The sequence below is a fragment of the Passer domesticus genome, chromosome 4 (genome assembly GCF_036417665.1).
Source record: "Passer domesticus isolate bPasDom1 chromosome 4, bPasDom1.hap1, whole genome shotgun sequence".
Lineage (NCBI taxonomy): Eukaryota > Metazoa > Chordata > Aves > Passeriformes > Passeridae > Passer > Passer domesticus.
In genome coordinates, this window is record NC_087477.1 from 34,710,769 (window position 1) to 34,734,147 (window position 23,379).

The following is a 23,379-nucleotide window of genomic DNA, read 5'->3' on the forward strand; positions in this document are numbered from 1 at the left end:
CCAGCCCCAATTTGTAACATGTACAAGCCCCTGCACTCTCAACCAACACAATCACATTTCTGCACAAACAAAGAGCTTCTAATCAGCCACGAGACCGTGTGGAGGCTGGAGCTGCAAAGAAGCAGCAGAAGGAGAAAGCCCACACTCCACAGCGTTCCAGTGACTAAGAGAGATTAGATTTGGCTGCTGGCTGAGCTGTCTGTCCCCATAAAACACTGCATTATCTATCTAAAGGCATGAAATGCAACTAATTTTTTTTCTTAATTTTAGAAAAAATTACACTGTTTTAGTTCTCCAGGCAAAAGATGCACAATAATCAGGATATACAAACATATCAAATTGTGGCACGATTCCCTCTAGTTTCCCTTCTGACTTTAACACTAGCCAAGAACTACTAGAAGCTTTTGAAAATTCTCTCCATAACAATTGCTAATGTCCACAGTGCCCAACTTAATTGTAATAAATTGTTTCTCTTAACTTACTAAAACTGAGAGGTGGACCAAAAAAGCATAATGGGAAACTGGTAAACTCTCGTTAATTCTATTGACATTAATTCACATCACAGAATTAGAAGGCTAAAAATAGTACCACTGTCTTTGAAGCCACCTGCTCCATCTCCTCTTCAAATGTATTTTTATTTTAGAAAGAAAAAAAATTAATGAGTGTCCACCAGCTTTACCAGATTTTCTGTTCCTTAAAATTGCATGCAACAGTGTTACTAATTAAATTGATTTACCTCTTCATTTGAGAACAGCTAGCTGTATTTTTCTATTCTCCCATAGTTTTTTTTTTAAATGGTTATCGCCTTTGAAAAATTGGGGCATCTTAGAGATGACAGATTCCCCAGAAAAGAAAAAAATAAAAAGAGGTTCCACAAATAAAGATTCCATTCTTTTCACCAGTTGAAGGATTCCCTCAATTCTTGCCTCCCAGTAAATATTAAATAGCTTAATCCAGTTTGAGTCCCAAGATATTCATACATACTTATAAAATACAATCATTTCTTTCTCAACAGATCTCACTAATCAATGTAACACAAACAGATCCTTCCTATTTCTGCCACAGGAATCAGCAATAAATGGGAGCAAAACCAAAGATCCTAAGCTGCCTGATACTGTGGCCTATGCACAGGAGTCTATTTGGCTACTTCCCATATATTCTATGCAGCTTTCCCATAAGCCCAGAGTGAAAAGACGGGAGGTTTGCAGCAAAGTAAGAGACAGCTACTCTGTGGGTCAATCCCCACTGACAGAAGCAGTGCAATTAAGAGCTCAGCTTAAGCTCTGACTTATACTTTCTACTCAATTCACTCTTCCAAATCCTGTCACCGAGGGCTTTCCGAGGAATCCAGCCAGCCCATGACTGCAGGTGCACACAAGGAAGGCAGTAAGACCGCTGATAAAATCACCCCAAACACACGTACATGAATACCGGCCCCATGCAGAGGGCTGGTGTTTAAGTATTTAAGGCCACTATTTAAGCATTTAGAGCTGTAGACAAAAGATCTCCTCCACGATGCACGGTTTGCTAGGGCAATGAGAGAGAGATACTAGTAAATGCAAAATCAGAACTTTGATGCATTTTTATAATAATAAAATTTTTCATATTGATCAGAATATTTTTCTGGCTTTAACAGACAAAATATGATCAGACACTAACAAAAATACTACCTGGATCTCAGTCTCTTCTACTCTTCTCATTTTTCTTTCTTTTCTTTAGAGAGTGTGGCTCTGAGTCCCTCCTAATAATTGTTCTGCAGTTAATCTTACAAACTGAGATTTTTATTCCTGAGTTCAATGATGCTGAAAATTGCCCCTGTGAAGAAATCCCCTTGGAATTATACCAGAACTCCAGTTATTCTCAGCACATACAATGCACAGTAGGCTCAGCTGCATGGTAGGCATCCAGGTAAGTCTTCATTTGCAAAAAACCTGACTTCATAATGAAAATTAACATACCACTCTGCCATAGCTCTCAAAATAAAACCGAAAATTTAATAAAGAACCCCTGAAAAATACATGATCTGCTTGTAAAAGCTGAGGAGATGATCTGTGCTCAATGATCTGCCCAGAGCCCTGCATGCCAGTCCCAAAGCAGCATCTTGGCTGTGCTTCATGTTCAGAGATGGTGCACTTCAGTAGTCTGAGTAAGTAATCAACGCAGCACAGTCCACCTCATTATTTAGAAATTTTTTTAAATGCATCCCTACACAAAAATTTTTACTTGAGATTTTTTAACCTGAATGTGCATCTTAGAAACTTCTTTGATTCACTGTAAAAAGAACCATCCAGTAACACTGACATCTTGTCAAAGGTAATATAATCTAACCAGTAGTCCATCATCTATCCCTGTTACACCTTCGCAAAAAGGCACTGAGGAACCCATTCTAACTAAAATGTATCATTTTTATCAGTCAAATTGTAGGCAGACACCTATTTTTAATACTTTTGCATAAGGCCATTGCTACTCATTTTGCATAGGAAAAAAACTCCCTATGGAAGTAAAATTTCTTTCACCCCAAGAGTTGTCATCACCTGTATTCTTCCACTGCAAAAGAGCTGCCAAAAAAATGTTTACACAGAAACAATCTCATGTCCTCATCACTTCTCCATCTACCCAAGAGCAAGAACTTTGCTAGAAGCAAGTGTATGAACAGCAGTTTTTACACAAAACATCTGATCTACTTTTCAGTGAGTCTTCTTTGAACAAGCCATGTGTCCCGCAGCACAGATAAATGCATTTCCATTGACTTTTCCTATCAATTGTTCAATTCCATTCCACAAAAGCAAAGGTGCAACTTGGACAATCAGAAGGATCAAGAAGTGTTTATTCAATTAGCAAGGGGAATTGTCCACTGAATTATTACTGAGTGAATATTATATAATCTTACATCAAATTACAAAAAATAGGGCACACTTCAGTGAAATTGTAGAGTATGTTTTTTAAAAATCAAAGAGTAATTGGGAGCCATAGATTGAGATTGATACCATTGCAGCAGAGATAAAGAAAAAAGAAACCAGCCCCGATTAAGGGCAATGACCTCTTTTACCATATCTTGGAAGCTATAGAAAAGCACCTAAACCTGTAGTATTTCTCCTGAGAAATCTAACACCTAGTATTTAATATATATTTCATTCTATATCATAGTTTTTATTCTATCACTGAAATTGGTAACTCTGACAAGCCTTTTTAAAAATTTTCAATTGAGATTCTGGTAAAACTTATAAGAAAGACAAAAGCACTAAGACAAAAAAAAAATTACAGCATCTAATTGATATGTTTGGCTGAATGAAGATCTAAAAGCAAACCTTTTTTTTGTAGTCCCATGTTCACTTTAACATTTAGAAAGCTTTATGTAATATCCAAAAGTTTTATCTATTTGTTTTAATTTGTAATGCTTTTCATTATTAAAATTTGATCTGTCTACCAAATTCAGCTACGTGGGCATTAGGCCAATTAACTGTAAACATATTTCGCTCCAAAATAAGAGCAATAGAGGCAGTACAATTGCAGCAAGTCTAAACAATGTGAAAAGAATGAGCTTTCAGCTATTATCAACTTCTTGTGTAAATCCTCAGTAAGAGAATTTTTTAGCACAAAGGAGCCTGGTCAGTTCTGTTGGGTTTATTCACTTTACATGGTCAGTTACAGACACCCAGGACCTAAGGCTGCAGCTTCTTTTTGAGAACTGTTTTTCTCAAACACTAGTTTTAATTTGCACTGTGGTATGAAACACAGAAAAGGGTAACTGTATAAGGACAAGAGATTGCAGTGGAAATTCCAGGGGAGCTAAAGTAACTCGGGTTTATCTGTAACTTGCATTCTGCACCAAAGCCACTGCACTTCACACAGAGCCCAGGAGCTCCTTCCAGCTCTGGTGTGCTTATCACAGCCTGCCTTGGCCCAGAGCACCGAGCTTGGGCAGGGCAACCACACTGCTGTTTTTGAGAAGGGCTCTGAAATGTCTCTGGTTCAGCTCCCACACCTTTAACTGGGAGAGGGCTGACAAGCAAAATGCATTTTGTCTTGGTGTATAGAGGAAGATTCTCTGTTTTCTGTTGAAGACCATCTAGCACATTACAAACTGAGAGCTGATCAGTTTTACACAAGCAAAGACACACGGAGTTAAATGGCAAGTTCTGTACAGTGCTTATAGTGTACATAAAAAAAGCATGAGCATTTACTACCACAAAACAAACAAATACCTAAAACTACACTCATGCTGCTTAAATCCTCATCATGCCAAAGGAACTTGAAATAACTTCAGAAGACAAAATCACCAAAAAGAGGATTACAACACAACATATGGAAACTGTTGCATGCTTAGCAAGATTGAACATTAGCAGCCGTGCAATGTTACAGTTGCTGATAAAAAGCCTTGGGCCTGAACTACAAGGCACCACGCTCTTTGCTTTTCACTAACCTTACAATAAAAACTACTTCAAAAACATATAGACCTTTCTTCTTTTTAAGCAGTAGTAACCAGAATGGGGACCTTTTATTAGCAATTCCTAAGGTCATGAACTTGTATTTACATACCAGACTGTTTGCCATGTAGTGTCAATAATCTGCTGATTAAAGGTCTCCCAAGTCCCACAGACACAATAGACCGTGACAGCTTAATGACCTGCTTATTATAATCTGGTCTAAGATACTTCTAGAAATTAACATTTTCTCATTCCAAACTAGCCTTGGAAGACATTTAGAATGAAGAAGTTTAGAAACCAGAGTGAGACCTGAAGCTATAGATCAGACAACGAACTGAAAGAAGAGATGGCAGCAGCACCACCAGAGTTAATGAGCAGCTTGACCTGCAGTACACACGTTACAAGTTGATTCTCGGGAGTCCCTGGGAAGTGGCTGCCCGCAGCGAGCAGGGGCTGACCCAGCAATGAGGCAGCAGCTACAGCACCCGAGTTCTCACCATGGTTTTGCCACTGACCTGCAGCAAGACCCTACACAGGTCACGTCCCTTCCATGCCTCAGTTTTCCCTATCATCTTTTGTCTTGTCCAAATAGACTGAATTCTTCAGGACAAGGCCTGTCTCAAAGCTGGCAATTGAGTACAATGCTATCCCTGTTGTAGGAGCAAAAAACCCCAGTAGTTTCTCAGGCTCAGGAAGGGTAAAGTGTTGATGAAACATTGGTTTCTCATTGTTCAATTAAATGAGACTGAATCTGGGGGATCATAACAGATTATTGCTGGTTCACTTCCACTTTAACATACTGAACACACAAAGAACACAGCATGTGAAAAAGCATTTAGCAAGGGTTTCGTTTTAGCAATACTGCCAACACTCTCTGGTTTTGGCCATACACTATTACAGAGGATTACAAATCTACTATTTGATATATTTAAAGTCTAAAGAAAGGGAAGGGAGGGAAAAGGGACATAAATATAGGTGTAAAGAATGGTTCTATGGGCTTTTGACAAAAATATCTAGGAAAATCCCAGAGGAGACAAAACAGAAATGCAGAGACCCATCTTTTCTAGTGGCCTGTCCTAAATGCCAGTAGAGCAGAAATGTAAGAGCAGCTTTATCAATCATCCAGAAAGTTCTGACAAACTTTCATCAGCACCAGGATATTAAAGGCTGTTTTGGTACCTTTTAGTCACAGCAGGCAGCTATACTTTAAAAGATGCAATTACCTTGTGTGACAAAGCCAAACACTTTTTTTTTTCCATTAAAAGCCTGAAAGTCAAAGAAGGAAGAAAAATAAAGCAAAGAACATAAAAAGCAGGATAGAGGAGGTTCATGTGACTTGTGCTGTCTACTTCATTTTCTCCTTGCCTGTCCTAATTAAAGTGCATTTGGGATCAACATAATTAAGTCTAATAATGCCACAGAGGATACTAAGAGAGCAAGGGCACTAAGCTTGTTTGCTACAAGCTGCATGTCCTTGCCCTTGCCAGAATAATAAGAAGTGCTGACCAGATTGAAACCTGTCCCTTGTGATATTTTTTGCCACTCTAGGACATCACAAATACAATTCAGCAAACACCAAGCTGGTAGTGGCCAAAATCACAGATGAATCCCAGGCAAGTCAATGAAAAGATACTAGCAAAAACATGAAAACAAAAAACCAAAATTGTGATAACATTCCTCTCTGTGGCAGTACTAGCTACCTGCTATTTTGTCTATTCCAAAATTTCTCATCTGTTCTGCATATCTGCCCAGTTCACAGAAGGAGAAATTCCCCTATGAAACTAGGCAGATTTCTTCCATTTCATTTGCACTGCAGATTACATTCACTGCATTAGATTATTTTAAAAACAAACAGAAACCCTAAGAAAGAAGAATAGAAACTTGTTCCAACATGCCTGTAGACAACAACCAGCTTTAATCAGCTCCTCCAGAGAAACAAAAAAATCCAAACCACATAATAACCGTCCCATGCGTTGAAACATGACATAAGTTTATTGTTCAGTGACAAAATGTTCATTCTTTAATGTTCCCTGACCGTGTTTTTAGCAATGAAGACTGCAAAACAGATCTATCTAGTTTTTCATACGAATTACCAACTTTAAGTGACTACTAATAATTTAATGTAACTTCAACTGAATATTAGCTGTGCAGTCCCAAAGATGTTCAAAGGTTAATTTCAAATTAGAATGTTGAAGACTGAGTTGTTTTTGCTTTTTTTTTTTTAATTTTTGTTGGGATAGGGTTTTTTGTTTGATTTAGTAAGAAAAAAGTAAACTACACTTACAAATAGAAGGATTTCTAGCAGATTCATGTTTTCATCCAAAATGTTGACTCTGTTCATTCAAACACTTTTATTTCTTCCCACAGACTGTCAGCAATGACAAGACAAACTAAACTCTACATCAAAACTGGCAGAGTAGTCAAAGCGAGTGAGCGGCTGTGCGGCGCTCAGCTGGAGGCTGAGGTTAAACCACAACAGCGTATCGGAGACATGAAATAACATGGAATTCTTAAAAGCTTGGAGGCTTCACAAGGCAGCATCTCCTTCAATCATAGAACCAGTTCAAGTGTTTTACCACACTCTTGCACAAGTTCTTCCTTACCTAAGTTCTTCTGTGCTCCTCCTCACATCTAATTCAAATTGACCCTCTCCAGTTTGAAAATGTTACCCTTTGTTCTATGACAACAGGGCCTCCTAAAACGTTTGTTTCTCTAGGTCCTCTTTAGGTACTGGAAGGTGCTGGAAGTTGTCCCCAGAGACCGCTCCTTCCCCAGGCTGAGCAGTCCCAGTTCTCAGACCACCTGCACAGGAGTTCCATTCCTCAGATCCACATCCATGGCCTCCTCTGGACTCGCTCCAACAGCTCTATGTCCTTCCTGTGCTGAGGACCCCAGACCTGAATGTAGTACTCCCATGAGAGCATCCTTTAAAATATTTTTAGGAATCAGTGGCAAAAGGATTTTAAGCTGCTGTTGTTGCTTTACAGTTTACAGAATGAAAACAGGCTGCTGATGACCAGCTTTGTCATGTTTGCCATGTACCAAGACAAACTTCTGCCAAGCCTGGCTCCACTTGGAATACCAACTGAGTAACCATTAACTCAGATATTCACTAATTTCCAAAATTAATAATTACTCTGAAGCAAATCAAATAATGAACGGAAGTTTCTTTTCCTCCATTCAGAGAAGGAGAAACAACTACCAAAACAAACAAAAAAAAATAGGCTGGCAATTGTCACTATATTCTTTAGAAAATAAAACCTGACAAATGGTGTCCCTGTCTACGGCAAGGGGGTGGAACTAGATGATCTTTAAGGTCTCTTCCAACACAAACCATTCTGTGATTCTGTGTTAGGAAGACTATTATTATTTCATGCCACAAGACTGCACTCCCCCATGCACTTCAATGCTCTTAATGACACTCATTGCATTTAGATTAAAAATGTTTCCCAGGGGACACTGTCACTGCTGATATGCATTGTGCTGTTGAATTTATTTTGATTAATGTCAATGTACAAAGTAAAAACCTTATTTTAACAGCAATGTCCACCCACAAGTTCTCTGGTGCCTGTTGTGGGCCCCATTACCTTCAACAAGACTAACTAGTCTTGAGCATTTTGAAGGAATTTGAATTAAAAGGTTCTTATTATCCAGTTTGGGTAAATAGTCCTAGTGAGTCTACAAGGACACAAGAGTGAGAATGGGGCAACAGGCTAAGTAAGCAAATAATTACCATTATCTCCCTGCCAAAATGGAAAGACATGACAGGTAATTTCCAGGTACCCATCCTCTATCATTCAATATTTTTCTTACCAACAGGATAAAAGAAAACAGCACATTTAAGAGGTCTTCCTATAGCAGTCAGAATGAGACCTCATGTTTATTTTGACCAAGTCCAGAGATGTAGACAGAATGAAACCATCCATTCAGAAGAGGCAACATACAACTCGAAAGCTGACACAACCAAGTGCACAAGCACAGTGCAGAGAGCAGAGTGTGGCAGCTCCTCACAGAAAAGGATCTAATACAGGAGTATTCAAATGGCTGATGCTTGTTAAGACTCTCAGTGCAAGTAAATTCTGCCCAGACTTCAAGATCCCAGCTGTATATACATATACACATACAGCATGTAGACTTCTCAGAATGATCCCCCACTTCCCATCTTTTTCCTCCCTCTAAGAGCAACACCAAAGCACTGCTGTAATTTCAGCCACAATAACTATGTGCTTCTCTGGCAAATCCAGTCAGACACGACTTCCTTATTGAGTGGGCAACATTAAAAAAATTAAATATTAAAAACAGCAAGTGTTTTAAAGAGCTAAGGTAAATTCTATGTCGAGTCAACAAGAAAAAGCCACTAGACAAAAACTCTACTCCATACAGGAGCTTAAAATTGAAGCCATCTATCCTGCAAAACACAGACAGTAATCCTTATGTTCTATTTAGTCCCTGTAAAGCTTATCTGGATGTTTCATCTAGTTTTAGGCACTTAACTTTTACAAAGACATAGATTGCTTATAGTACCTAAGAAAGCAAAGAAGTAACTGTTGGCCTAAAAAACTCCCCCAGGTTTAGAATCTTTACTTACAGCACAAAGGACAGCAAGCTGGTAATAGACCCTAACCACTGCATAAGGAAAAAGGAATAACTTATACTCTCTGTTCACAACAGAAACAGCAACAGGCTGATATTTAATCAAAGATGAGTCAGATGAGATATCAAGTAACGCTCCAATAGGAGGACAGTACAAGACATCAGCTTCTCTGGTAAGTCCCCATTCTGCTGCATTCTTGAGCCAAAAACATTGAATACTTGAGCCTTCCCTGTATGATCCATTATTAAGCTGTCTTCCTGTTCAACAACACACCTGTCTTTTCAAAGAGCTTTCTTTTGCTACTGGTATACTTGTAGAGACCCTTCTTAGCAATTTTTAATGTCCCAAGACAGTCTGAACTGCAACTGGGCTTTGGCCTGCTGGGTGGCACCCCTAGTGCCCAAGGATGTCTGCACACACCCCCTGCCTGTCTTTGCTCGTGTTTCTTCTATGCTCTTTGTCTACATTTGAATTCATTAAAGCTCCTTGCTTAGCTCAACATCCCTTCTTCTGACATTCTTGGCACTCTGCACACTGGGATGGTTTGTTCCGAACCTCTCAATAAGCTTTCCTTAAAGACCTCAATCAAAATAAACTATTAGCAGTTTTCTGTTGTCAAGTATCAATAAGAGAAGGTCATTTGGCTTCAAATCTTTCTTTATCTGAGATTCAAGAAACGGGTTACAAGGTCATGTTAAAATTTCCAGAAAGGCAAACACCGCAAAAACAAGAAAAACTTGTAAAAGTAAGATGTAACTAAAGCTAGTACAGACTAACCTACAAGCTCTCATTGTAATTATGTTGCCATGTCCCACGCCTTCAATGAATACATTCTTTGCTTTTGAGCTGAAAGCTTTTTCTTCTAGGACAAGAACATATTGAATGTACTGAAAGGTTTTGTGAGTGAAACAAAAATTGCAAACTGAAGAGATTAATGTAGACTCCAGATCTGGCAGTATACACTAAGGATAATAATCCTCTATACCTCAACACTCAGTGCTATTGTTTAAAGTCATATATCACAGGTCACTATAAAAGACTTCATACGTGCTGCTAATGATCGCTTGGAACAATCTGACAATCCCACCTTTCTTTATCCCCAGGCTGGAAAGGGAGCTAATTCACTGCTCCAAACTAGCATCTTGCTGAGCATGTAAGTGCCTCTGTCCTCTGACTGTGACAGACAATACATCCACTTGAGAATCATGGGCAGGAAAGGCCTAAAATAGGTAAATGGAGTTTCATGGTGCATAAATCACATACCAAATAACTGCTGCTTATATGCCTTTTCTCATGAACCTTGTACCTTCCACACAATACCACAGTCTAGAACAGATGAAATACTAGTGCAGTTTGCCTTGCAGCTGCACAGATTTATTTTTTTTAATATCTGAGTTCTACTGCTGAAAAGAGGCAAAGAAACTGCACCAGTTGGAGAAATCTGAGAGAATATTCTACAGCAAAATGCTGGCAACTGTCACATTCATCATCATAAATTCTAACTCTCTTTAGCCATTCCCCCCAAAAGAATAAACTGAATATAGTCATTTAAGGACCACATAGGAAACACCAGTATTAGCAACGAACTTTATTTGCAACATTTCACTGCTTTATCCCCTAACCCCCTTCTTTTGTATGCTAGTTTTGGCTGGGATAGAGTTAATTGTCCTGACATTAGTTAGTATGGACTGTATTTTGGATTTGTGCTGGAAACAGTGTTGATAACACAGCAATGTTTTCATCCCCACTGAGCAGCACTTGCACAGTCAAGGCCTTTTCTACTCCTCATCCCGCCCCACCAGTGAGGAGGCTGGGAATGCACTTGGAGTTGGGAGAGGAAAGAGCTGGGACAGCTGACCCCGACTCGCCCAAGGGATATGCCATACCAAATTACATGTTCAGTGTAATGCAAATACTTAATGTGAAAGAACATTTTAGAAGTTTTAAAGCAAAAACCATATTAGACCTGGAAAATAAGACAGGAAAATAACTGCCCAGCAAGGGTCTTAACACCCAGACCAAGAAATCACCAGATTTCTTGGATGGATAATCATGAAAGTTATCACCAAAGAGTAATCAAGGGTCTACTTGCTTGGAAATTTGTTTAAGACAAATACAAGACCATGTCTGCTAAAGACACTGTCCTGTTTAATTTCTTGATTTGTCTGAGCCACGGGCTGAATTTGATATGAATATCTTCTGAAGACAGAGAAATGAATTAACCACATTACCAGCCAAACAAACAAGTCCATATTGAAACAAGAAACTTAGGAGACTGCTTCTCGCTAAAAATAATAAAAACAAAAAATTAAGACACTTTCTTGGTCATATTTTAACAGATTTGTATTTCTTTATTTATAGGTTCTCAGGAAGTTGGTTGACCTTAGAAAGGGAGATTTTCCTTAATTTATTATTATTGGAAATGGTTTCATTTGGTAACATACAAAGGTGAGCAAAGAGCCTCTTCCCCCACAGCCCAAAACTCCCAAATATTTCCTCCATCTGTGCTTCCACAAGTGAATGCCCAGTTTCCAGGATCCTTGCCTGCACAGATAGCTCCAGCAAAAAAGCCTTTGCTCAGCTTCCAGGTCACTGCTGGAGGATATTTGTTTAGGGCTGACACTACTGTAAAACAGCATGACAGTAAGTAGTGCTGTGCACAGGGTCATATAAGGCACGCTCATTTCCACAGTAATGACCTGGCTAACACAAGCAGCCTCTACTGCTTCGAGTCCTGCATTGCTCTTGCTATGAGGAACTTCTTGTAATTTGCTCAACTAGAATTGTCAAGGGCCAGACTTGCATCTACCACTGAGAATAAAGTGTGATGTCCCAAAGGAAATCACTCTTAGTACTACTCCTGCTGAGAAACTGTAGTGGCATTTACTGAAGTACTTCTGCTGCTGTATTCCTATAATTACTTCTTCAAGGCCTCATCTGTTTTGATTGCTAAAGGTCCATGGCTAGCAAGGAAGCTAGAAAGGCTTCCTTTGGGGAAAGCAGAGATATAACTTCACACAGAGGCCTTCAAATAAGAAACATTTTGCATACAAACAGGCCAGTGCTCAATACATGCTTCTACTGTTGGCTGGCATTATTTGAAATGTTGTGTTAGCAGAATTCTGTCCCTCATAAGTTTAACATCTCCCTAGCCTTGGCCAGCCTACTTAACACGATCTGTGTCTGAATCCCTGCCCTGCATACCACCTTCACCAGAAAAAGTAGAAATCAGCACAAACATGATAAAGGCAAAGAGCCAGAAAAGAGATTTTCTGTGTCCCTTCCCCCAAGATGATGCCAGTCAAGGAGTGACCTGTGGCTTACAAGGAGTTGGCAAATTGCCCTTTGGATACAGAAAGCAGATGGGTTATGAGCTACTGGATACTGAAAGGCTTAGACTTAGAGAGGTAAGAAAGGACATTGATTGTTAAATCCATTCCTCAAAATCCTCATCAAAAGGCAACTGTCCTTTGCTAGCAGACAGTTCATCTTGATGTCACATCAATCAGGGCCACTGGTGCTCCAAAGGCTGTTATGCTGATGCCTCAGAAGTAGTTGCCCAGCTCATACCCATTTCTAACAACTTTTTTCCAGCAATCTGCACAACTTCCCAGTCCACTCAAGAGTCATGCAAGAAACATCCAAGATAACAGCTGAAGAAATGGGTATAAAATCTTGGATGAAAGTCAGCAGTTCCCAGAAAACAGATCTTAATTCTATACTCCATTCCTCCAAGGCTGACTACAGGGGAACACACAGTAACCAATTTCTTATGGGAACTTTAATCTCTTTGGACAGAGACTGGGAGGAGTAAAACACAGGGAACTCCATGAAGGCAAAGAAAAAAGCCTAAAAGACACAGATGTAAGGGAGAGGTGACATTTTCAGATTTATTTCACTTGATTGGACAGAAGCGCACATCACTTGGGCCTTTTGTCAAAAACAAGCGAAGACTAGAAATGACAAGTGAAAAAAATAACCTGGACTAAAGAACAAATTCACCCAAGATTTTAAGAGGGGCTAAACTAGATCCCTGTCCTATTTATGTAACCAAAAAAAAATACTGAAATGACTGGCTATTTATGAGTAATTATCACAGCTATTATAAAAAGATTTGTTAAGGGAATTTTGGCTGTTATATAATTATTCTATGGGACACCATCTGTCTTTAAGTCTTCATAAAATTAAACATATGTTGTTTTCACCAACTGCTGTAGTAGACTCACATTCTGATCCTGCTTACGTGCTGTAACATAAGAAATCTATTCATATCACTGGGAATATGTCAGAGCCAAATATCAAGTAGTGCTCTGCAGCTCTTGGGAAAGCCAGGCCTCCCCCTCTCATGCTCAACTAGTTACTTGAGGGTCACTCAAGGGTTGCACTAACTCCTCATACATAGCCTAGCCTCTTGCTTTGCTGCAGCTTTCCTTTGGCAACAGAGCTAGGACATGAATATTAAGGGATATTTCAGTTATTCTTAGCATTTTTTATTTTTCCCTCCTCTTCCAAGTTCAGGAAGAGGACAACTCAGAACTTTAACTGCTCAAGAGTTCCTGTCAATAAAACAAGGTCCTCTGCAGCAGGTTCCTGCCCCATCACTTTGGATAAGGTTTTTGGATAGGATAAAAGATATATATTCATTTTCCTTCCAATAAATATTGGAGATGTGGGCCAAAGGGCTTCAGACTTATTACAGAGGAAGGAGGAGGGGATAACACATTTAGTGCCTTACTTTCCCTGTGTTCTTGGTGAGAGCTCAGCAAAAGTTTGAAGAGTGGTGGCGCAAGAATTGTCACATAGCAATGCCATCTTTCAGTCCACTGGTAGGCCTTGGTATAGGAACAAGATTTTGCAAAAGTCAGTACATTCCTCTTCCCCCTCAAAAATTAGTTCCAAGTAGTCACAAATAAGCCTTGCTATTTTTAGATATCAGTACAGAAAAAAAAAAAAAAAAAGAAAAAAAAACCAACAAACTCAAAATAAGACAAAACAAAATTAGCTACTGAATCAAGAAATTGCATGGAAGACCCAGCTGAGCTCTCCAGAAGCAATATACATACAATACGAAACATGGAACAAAATCCTTTACCCCTACCTGTAAAGGCTCTCAACTCAAGAGCCCTCAGAAACAACTATGCATCAAAACCTCAGGCTAACAGTGCTGCTGAAAACAAGTGGAAGTTTAAACCAAAACACATTTTACCAAATAAAGCCAGCCCTTTGCATCAAGCCAGTGTTTCCATTTCATTTTTTCCCTTAAGTACAGAAGAGTTAATACAATTTGTCATAGCCACTAGGACAGTTACAACACAATTAGTTGAATTGGGCTGCCTCTCTTTCCAAGTGCTCACAGAAGGAGCAATAATCCCAGGAACTGAACAACCAAAGTAATCTGATTTCCTTTTTTAAAAAATTGTAGAATGACTGACAATAACAAAAAATCTGTCACATATAAAATATCCTAATTAAAAATTGAACAAACTGTTGATTTGGCACTATACTTGAACCATTTACATGTTAGAACTGATAACAAGTCCTGCAAATTTGAGCCTCTTACAGAAAATTGGCTACAAGGTTTTAAACAAAAGATGTGCAATGCACCAAAATTATCTAAATCAAAAGAAACAACAGTCGAAGACTGGAGCCTTTAGGTAAGATTTACAGAAGATATTCTGTACAGATCCACACCATGCTAGCCACTGCTGGAGAGAATTACTGTCACAAATCACCAGCTTCAGGTCTGAGAGCTACACAGCACTTGGTGTAGCCACACAGGCGGTGCTGATAAGCTTGTGGGTTCCATGCCCCCATCTTAAGAGCAGGGCTCCATGATTCATGCGGGTCCCTTCCAACTCGTAAGTATTGTTAAAAGCAGCACTCCACCTGGCTGAGAAGGAAGGACAGTGTGTGGCAACAGCACTTAGGCCATTTTTGTCCAGCAGGAACAAAAGGAAATTAGCAGGGCATAGCCCAAGGCCAGAGCAGGAGCTGCCTGGGCCCTGAGCCTGTCACAGGCGGGTGAGCAAGGCCCCCCTCAAGCCACCTGCGGTGCTTTCCACTCAGGCCTGATGGACTCCACACACTGCAGATTCTGTGACTGGGGCCACACAGTGCTCAGCCCACATTACTGCTCACTCCAGCAAGTCCTGCAGGGCCAAATACAGAGCTGGGGAGCAACCAGACCCACAGAGAGGCTCTTTTACCCTTCCCTGACTCCAGGCTGTGCAGATGTGCTCCCTCATGGCAATCCCCTGGTATCAGCCCAATTTAATCAGCCTGCCTGCAGCACTGGGACACTTGGCTCCAGGAGACCATTTACTTCCTAGCATTAGGCAGCATGGACTGGACCCACTGACCCGCTTCCTATCAGAAAATCCACTCTGTTAAAAGATGCTTCTGGCAAATCTCCAATTCTTTCTGTTCCTCCAGATCCAAAAAAGCTTGTAAGTGTTTGGCTTCACCACACAAATAGCAAGAAAAGTGAAAGGCAAAAGTTGTGGAAGAAGTTTTTAAAATGCTCCTCAACCTTCTGCATTCTCTGGTTAGAGCTCTTTCAAATACCTAATGGCAAATTAACCAGGCAGGATTTCATCATCCAAACTGATTATATGTAAGTGTTTATGAGTCCATCAACAGTATTAAAGCTGGGGGATGGACAGCAGGAACAACTGCACATCCACTGCTCCACAGTATTGCATCTTAAGAACTGTACTAAGCAGATATTTAAAATATTTTACAGTTCTGTAACCCAAGGGCTAAAATAATTCCACCTGCCATGATCTGCTCACTTTCAAGGCAAAAAACCTCCACACAAAAACCCAGAGACAAGATAATCTCAAACTGGCACACCTTTTTTCAAACACCTTTGCTAAGCTTCCCCATGTTAATCCCTTTCTGGAAATGTGTAATTTCAGAAGTATTTTAATTAACCTCCCCTTGGTAAAGCCTATTTCCCTGCCTACTGCCTCTCCCCAGCCAATGCTGGCACAATACAGCAAAGCAGCTGCAAGTCTGAGGACTGCCAGTTTGGGGCAGCTCCACTCAAGACAATAAGGAAATGGATGCTGCATGACTTCTGTATTAAAAGCTCAGGGCTGGTACAGACACTTCAATTTGATCAATAAGCACAGGACTGGGGCACAGCAATATTTCTAGTATACGAACAAAATCAGCTCAAGTAATTGACTACCAGGGAACAATACTTACATTCAGCACAAATCCATTGTTAATAAGATTATTTATCACTAGCTACTATAGATGTATTTTGATGAGCTTCTGTTTGTTGATCTTCAAATTGCTTTGTTTCCCTACAGATTATATAAAGAAGGTAGAAAATAATTACTTTGAAACACAACCCAAGAAAAAATTAGTGTTAAATCTCAGCTCTTGTGAAAGGTTTTAAAAGGATTCACCTATATTTACTATTATACTGTCATGTAAAATAGGCTTTCAATAGCATCAATGCCAATACATCTCACACAATAAAGCAACTTCTAGCAAACTCAGAAGTAGAGCTTCTGGGAGAAAATGTTAAGATAAAGTCTCACTCCAGTTGATGAGAAAAATCCATTTAATGTAAAACCCTATGCAGATAGCTCTGCTGCTCTTGAATTTTAAAAATAAGTTCTATCACATCACTCTTCCCAGCAGTGCTGCTTCTTCCCTTGAGCTCTGCTGAAAGCATGAGCAGCTAGGAGTGGCTAGTGAGGGCAACAGGAGTACACCTAACTATATCTGAAGAAAAACTCAAATTCCCGGATCAGTTAATAGAAAAGAACCTCTGCAACAAAAAGTTTTTCAGTTTTCCATCTGTTGCTTCGGGAGCATAGCGTTGCATTTCATTTACCTTGCTTGCAGGAAAAGCATATCCCCAGGAAGAGGGCAGGAATGCAGTGTTCTCAGCTAATTGAGGAAGCTCTAGAAGAGAATGAGTGAGCACAGCTGAACACCAACCACTCCAGGTTCAAAGTGCGGGTAGAACACAAAGATCATCTGTCCCCAGCAGCAGGCTGGGGTGCCACTAAGAGCCAATAAAAGTGAAAGGGCAGCACAGCAGCCACACAACCTCTCTCTTGGCAATGTTCATGCACTTAATTCATGATCATGGCTACATGTCAGTAAAGTTAAAATTCAAGCACAAATTCCTTTTTCCCGGCAATTCTGCTGAGAAGAATTTGATCTAAGAGAACCTTTCTGTCCTATCCCATGCAGTATGCATGCACTAGCCACTGTGCAAACAAAAGAAAAAGAAAAATCACACTAGTGAAATCCTAAAAAAGATACCCCAGAAATTTTGGGTCTAAATTACCTAAACCACACTTGCTATTCTGCAGGTTAATCACTCAACTCTATTTCTAAGGTACAAGTAAAAATGCCAGTTGCATTTAAAAAAGGTCAAACCAGATTGCAAAACAATGCTGAAATGCAGGGATTTACATGGCATACGAACTGATGATACACTGGAATGAAGCAAGGAATAAAACAAATGTCACTGTATAACTACTAATTATTATTTAGTCCTGCACTGAGTAACTTGCATTAAATTGAGAGGAAAAAAAAAAAGTGAGGACAAGCCTGAAAAACAGGTAGCTAAAAAGCAACAATAGCATAACAGATTTAATACTCCCATTAAAAATAATCTTCAATAAACTTGTGATAATTGCTTGATGTTTGCCATCTGCACGTAAAAGCAATCTTTTTAAGTTCATCCCACTTCAAATTCACTGCACCACTGCATTTAGCCTGCAATCAGATTGACAACATCACAGAGAACCGCCACTACAATCTCTTATAGCTGATCCTGATTTCCTTTCCAGGAATATGTGGGCACATAGTGATGTGCTTTCTGGCAGGGTTTGGTCTGTGCCTATGCAAGCAGCCTTTTATCAGCAACAGTTCTTAAGCCTCAGATCTTCCCTCCAATGCTCATTCCTCCTCCACCCTGGCACAGAGGTTGCTTCCTCCTCAAGACACTACTTTCTTTAGCTGTTCTCTAACTGGAACCATGAATTACATAATTTCCAAAGGAAACAAAATAAGACATAACCATACATTTGCAACCTATATTATTTCATCATTTCAGCTGAGAGAGTTGTCAAACCAACAGTGACACCAGTACAATTATCAGTGTCGCCTGCCAGCAGATGGAGAATCTGCCACCAAGACAGTCACTTCATATAACACAGAGCTAAAACTCACCAAATTTTTTCTGAAAGGATGCTCCTCAAAACAAACTAAGCATGATCCACACAGGATTTTCAATTTTGTTCTGTAAGAAGTTACTGAATGTAACTGGAAGCATCACAAAAAAGTAGTATTATTACTATACAAAGATTTGGAACTTAAGAGTCCTAACAATCAAGTACTTTGAGTTAAAACAGCAGATGTGTCATTTGCACCTCACTACTCTTGCTGATCTGTTCTGCAGCCACTAGAACATACTTGACAATGATCCAGATGTAAAACTTTAGCATTAATTTTGCACACACAGCACTTAACAGAACTACAGTTTTGATCAACATTTGAATCACCAGTGAAGAAAACAAAAAGAACCAGCACACAAGAAAAGAGTCCCTATCTTCTGGTTCTCCTATCATCACTATGTCCTCCAACACTGCAGAAGGAACCCCCGCAAGGAAAGCAATCCTCCCCAGCAGGCACTGCCACATGCAATTCACTCCCCACCAAGGGACCCTAGTGACACTACAGCTGTTAGGAGAATACATTCCCACATCTCCAGTGCCAGCTGACATCAGCCTGGGATACTTGTAGCCACTGCTTGACACTGCTCTTTTAGCTGGTCACCAGTTCCATTTCCTCAGAGCACCTGGTTTCCAAAACCTTAGGCAAAAGCTAATTTTAGGAATGGTGAGTAATCTTAGCAGATTTAAGAAACTCTGTGTGATTATGTTCCAATATCCTTTCCTACATTTCTAAGTGTCCAGCTGGCTTCTTCATGGTCCTTGCAGTTGCAGGGTACAAACAGAGCTCAAGGAAGGAGCCCACAGAAGTCCATTTTGGTTCTCCTTATCAAGCTACAGTAGGTAACAAACAGAAGGGAAAGCCCAGGGAAATCATCCTGCAATTTAACCAATGAGGCAGAATAATATTTGGAGTGACTGCTTCCTTATGTACACATCTACCCCAGATTTTCAAATCTGAATTTCTTTACTAAAAGAAAAAAAAAGGGAAATTTCCTACGCTCATATCATTAAATAAAATGAAAAGCATAATGAAACTAAATTAAATAATAACTTCCCACTAAGAGCGAAGCACCCTAATGCTGGATCAGTGTTGCTTTGAATTTACACTGCACTGTGGAACAGTGGGATGATGCTAACGTACAAGGACAACTCCTCTACAAGTTTTTGGCTTTTATTATGAGAAGAGATTTGAATAACAATAATCAGATGCCCTAGTTATGTAATGAACTCTTAAAACATTTCCACATGTATTTTCTACAACATTTGAGATCTTGCCTAAGTGGCACATTTAATTGTTCCACAGCAGAGCATGCCTTTACTTTGCATTTGTGTACACTCAAATACTGCTTTATACAAGTACCTCAAATACACCACAGTTCAGAGTTTTTACATTTGCATGTAAGTGCTCCAAGAGCAGCAATAAAAGTGCATTACATGCATTATCCAGGGAAACTACACTAAGTGAAACAAGAGAAGTATCAAAGATCCAACAGATGGGAACGCTTAAAGCAGAGACAGAAGTTACAGTCCTATTTGCAATTGCCACTTTGTTCACCAGAACCTCCTCTCACCTTCTTCAAAGTGACCATGAGAAAGGCAACAGAGGTAAGCACTGGCTTTGGGGAGGGGAGGGCATCCAGCATTTTCAAAGAAAACAGCTTGTAACAGCATTCACTAATGTACTCATAGAACAGGGACTCTTATGGTTAAATTAACATGGCATGCTGCAAAATTTGCCACGGTCACTGCTCACAGGCTTTAATCCCAGCTGAAATTACAAGATCTTCCCTCCTAGAGGCTTGGCCTCTCCATTTTGTGCAGCTTTAGTTGCTGCATCCATGAGTGTTAATAACTGAATAGTCAGGTACAGAGTTCTCCCTAAGACTCTACGACATCACTGGGGGAACAGAGCAAGCTAACCAGCAACCTCTCATGAAATCATTTATTCATTCACATGCTGAGTATTTATCACACAAAGGGACAGTTCAGTTCCTACTTCAAGAGGTCTACAACTCCTAGATCTGCTTCTCCCTCTCTCTAGACTTGAGAGGTGAAAATCTACTTTAGATGCCTTAACTGTGTGAAAACTAGCGTTCTTTTATGTTTTGTGTTGAATTTGAAATTGTTTGCTTATTACTGAGTCCATCTATTCAGAAAGTCTTATTTCATGCACACAAAGTCAGATAAGAAAATCAGCAGTTCCACTGGCACACAGCTCTTGCAGGAGGTCCAGATCACTCCATGTACAGCTGCTTTCACAAGAACTAGAATCACGTACTTGGAGAGGTTATTAAACAACACTTGTGTCTTCAGTTGTGGGTCTACTTTGATCAGATTAACTGGTAACTAGTGAAGAGGTGCAGTGCCATAATGTGCTCTCAAGTCAGAAAAGCTGGCACTTCTGGAGTTCAAAGACTTGAACTTTCTTTAAAAAGCAACAAAAAAAAATCTGGAAAAAACTCAGTAAAATCTTTTATTATTAGCAGTCATCTTTTTGACCAAGCACGAGTAGGAACAGGTACTCATGAAGCAGTTGATGCTGGTATTCAACTGAGCAATGTTGGTATCCAGAACAATGTCAGTCACCTACCTTCTTTCCACTAGGCAAAACCACTAGATAAGCTACATGAGGACCACCTGGGGAGATGACCATCTGATCAATCTGCAGAACCTATCACACAATCTGAACCTCCCCCCCTCTTTCTCATAAGAAAAATAATTTCTTTCCCTCTTCACAAAACATGTTCCATTGTAGGAATCCGCCACAAAATACCAGATAGATGTTTCCACTCCAGATAATTCAAAATAAAACACTTTTAGAAATATGCATCTACAGTAAGGATGACAACAACTATTTATTAGTTACTCATTCCGTTTCTTTTGGTATGCCTTCAATGGGAACATACACAACACTTTTACTAGATAAGCCATTACAACACAGATACTCCTACTGAGAAAAACACAACTATAATGAAGAGTTTCACAGCAGCCTGAAACATCCTTGAGCTATTTCAGTTAATAAAGATGTTTTTGAAAACTCCAGCTCTTTCCTCTTTAAAGCCTTCCACCTACAAGAGAACAATGCTCAGACAGGCAGCCGTCTCCATACAATAGCTGTTCTCTAGTATACCAGGGCATTTGTTTCCTAGGAAACAAGAAAAAAAAAAAAAAAACCAACCCCCCACTAACAAAAAGTATCCAGTATGTTAAACATGCAAATAAAGTAGGTCACACCAGTCATATTTCACTCAATGGAGCAAAGAATCCACAACTCATTATACTCTGGAGTACAGGATTAGTTTTTCAGTAACTGCTCAAAACTAAATGATCTCTTTTTCCACAGGCACCTCTGAAGTACAGTGCCTTTTAGGAACAAATGCAAGATTAGAAAGAAAGGACTTTTTACCTATAGCATGAACATACATGTTGTTTTAAAGCCAAAATAAATATTCTTAATGCATGCATATTGTAACTAGCCAGCTACCTGCACAGCCCACCCCATTCTGGCCAAAGCACTGACAACAGCAAGCCACACCAAACCAAAGCCTATTATTTCAGTACAAAACCTTTCTAAATCCTGGGCAAGTCTTCACTGTGTTTGTCTACAGCCTCTAAGAGAGACCCAGTCAGAGTAATTGGCTTCTTAACACAGAAACCAGACCAAGCCTCACTGCTCTAGGAAGTAGAGGAAACAGAAGAGAATAAATTACCCTTTTGAACAATACTTTTCAATGTCCTCAAGGTAAGCAATCTATCAGCAGTGTTTCCCAAGCTGCCATGAAAAAATGGAAGGTCCTGGGAAGATTAAGCAGGTCAGTGTCAAAAAAGAAAACAACCCAACAGCTGCATGCCTCCTTCTTTCTTACTAATGTGTTCTCCACTGTAACACTTTAAATGACATTTCAATAATCTACTTGGTCAGAATGAGAAGCACAGTTATCTATATTATTACAGTACCCACAGGAGTACATAGGCCAGGACAGTCAACTCCAGCCAAGTGACAAAAAACTCAAAATCGCATGATCAGCCTGTTTGAAAGCGTTGCAAACACAGAGCACAATACTAGCAAATGAACAAAGTATCTTATGTTGTGAAAGGGTCATGCCAGCAAGCATAAAAGCTGTCAGCTGAATCACACTAGTGCCAGGCCAATGAATTCCATCCACACTGTAGCTCCACCCTCCCTCTCTGACACTGACCTTCTTCAGCTCCTATTAGACAGGGCTGTAATTAAAGGGCACTGCTTATAACTGAGGGTGGAAAGAACAATGCCTGAAAAAAAGAAATTACCACCGATGCTACTTATATTGCTTCTACAATCTTTGCAAATCACAGTGCAATAGCAGACAATTACAGTCTACCAAGTACTTCAGCTACTGCTCCCATTTGCTTATTTTCCTGCCTGCAGAACAGAGCAGCACTAACATCAAAAGTGCCCTTGTGAACTCTTCATGTTCGTTTTTCAGTTATGGGATTAAATAAGAAGAGGATGTTGATATGTTTCTCGGTTCTCTTTCTCCCCTTTAAAGGATAACACAAACACAAAGATGTGCCAAAAGTTTAGAAAAAATGTTATTTATTTAATCAGCCAGGAAAGGACAGGAGAAGCTTTACACAAAGATCGATCTTCTGAACCCACAAGCAAGTCAAGTGACAGTGATTCACAAAAATGTATTCAAGGATGATACCATTTCAGAACCAAAAAAAAAAAAAAAAAAGCACCATCAGCTGACAGCAACAGTAAAATTCCTGCAATTAACTTCACATGTCCTTAGCAAACTTCTTGGGTAATCTCACCACACCCTGGACTCTTTGTACCAAAATATTCTTGAATTGATCACAATTAAGCAGACAAACAACAAATCAATGCACAGAATACTTCTCATTCTCCCCCTGTAAAAAGCTCACTAAGATAAAAAGGAGGGGGAAAAAAAAAGAAAGGAAGAGTCAACCTGCAGTTACAGCAGCTCTCCAGAAGAGCAGCTAACAGAGCCCAGTTTACCCAAAGTTCACATCCCAGACCTACCACTGCTTGTACCAGCTGGGGTGCAGTTACAGGGCAGAGTTACAACAGCAGCAGAAGTGCTCTGCCCCTGTGTGGGTGCTGGGCAGCCACTTGCTGTCCCTGTCCCACACATCCTGCTCTGTGTGA

General features: G+C 39.8%; 1 protein-coding gene across 2 annotated transcripts in view; it reads right to left on the reverse strand.

Annotated features, from left to right (window-relative positions):
- Positions 1-23,379, reverse strand: part of TSPAN5 (tetraspanin 5) — an 81,382-nt gene that overhangs the window by 36,830 nt on the left and 21,173 nt on the right. The window lies entirely within an intron of this gene.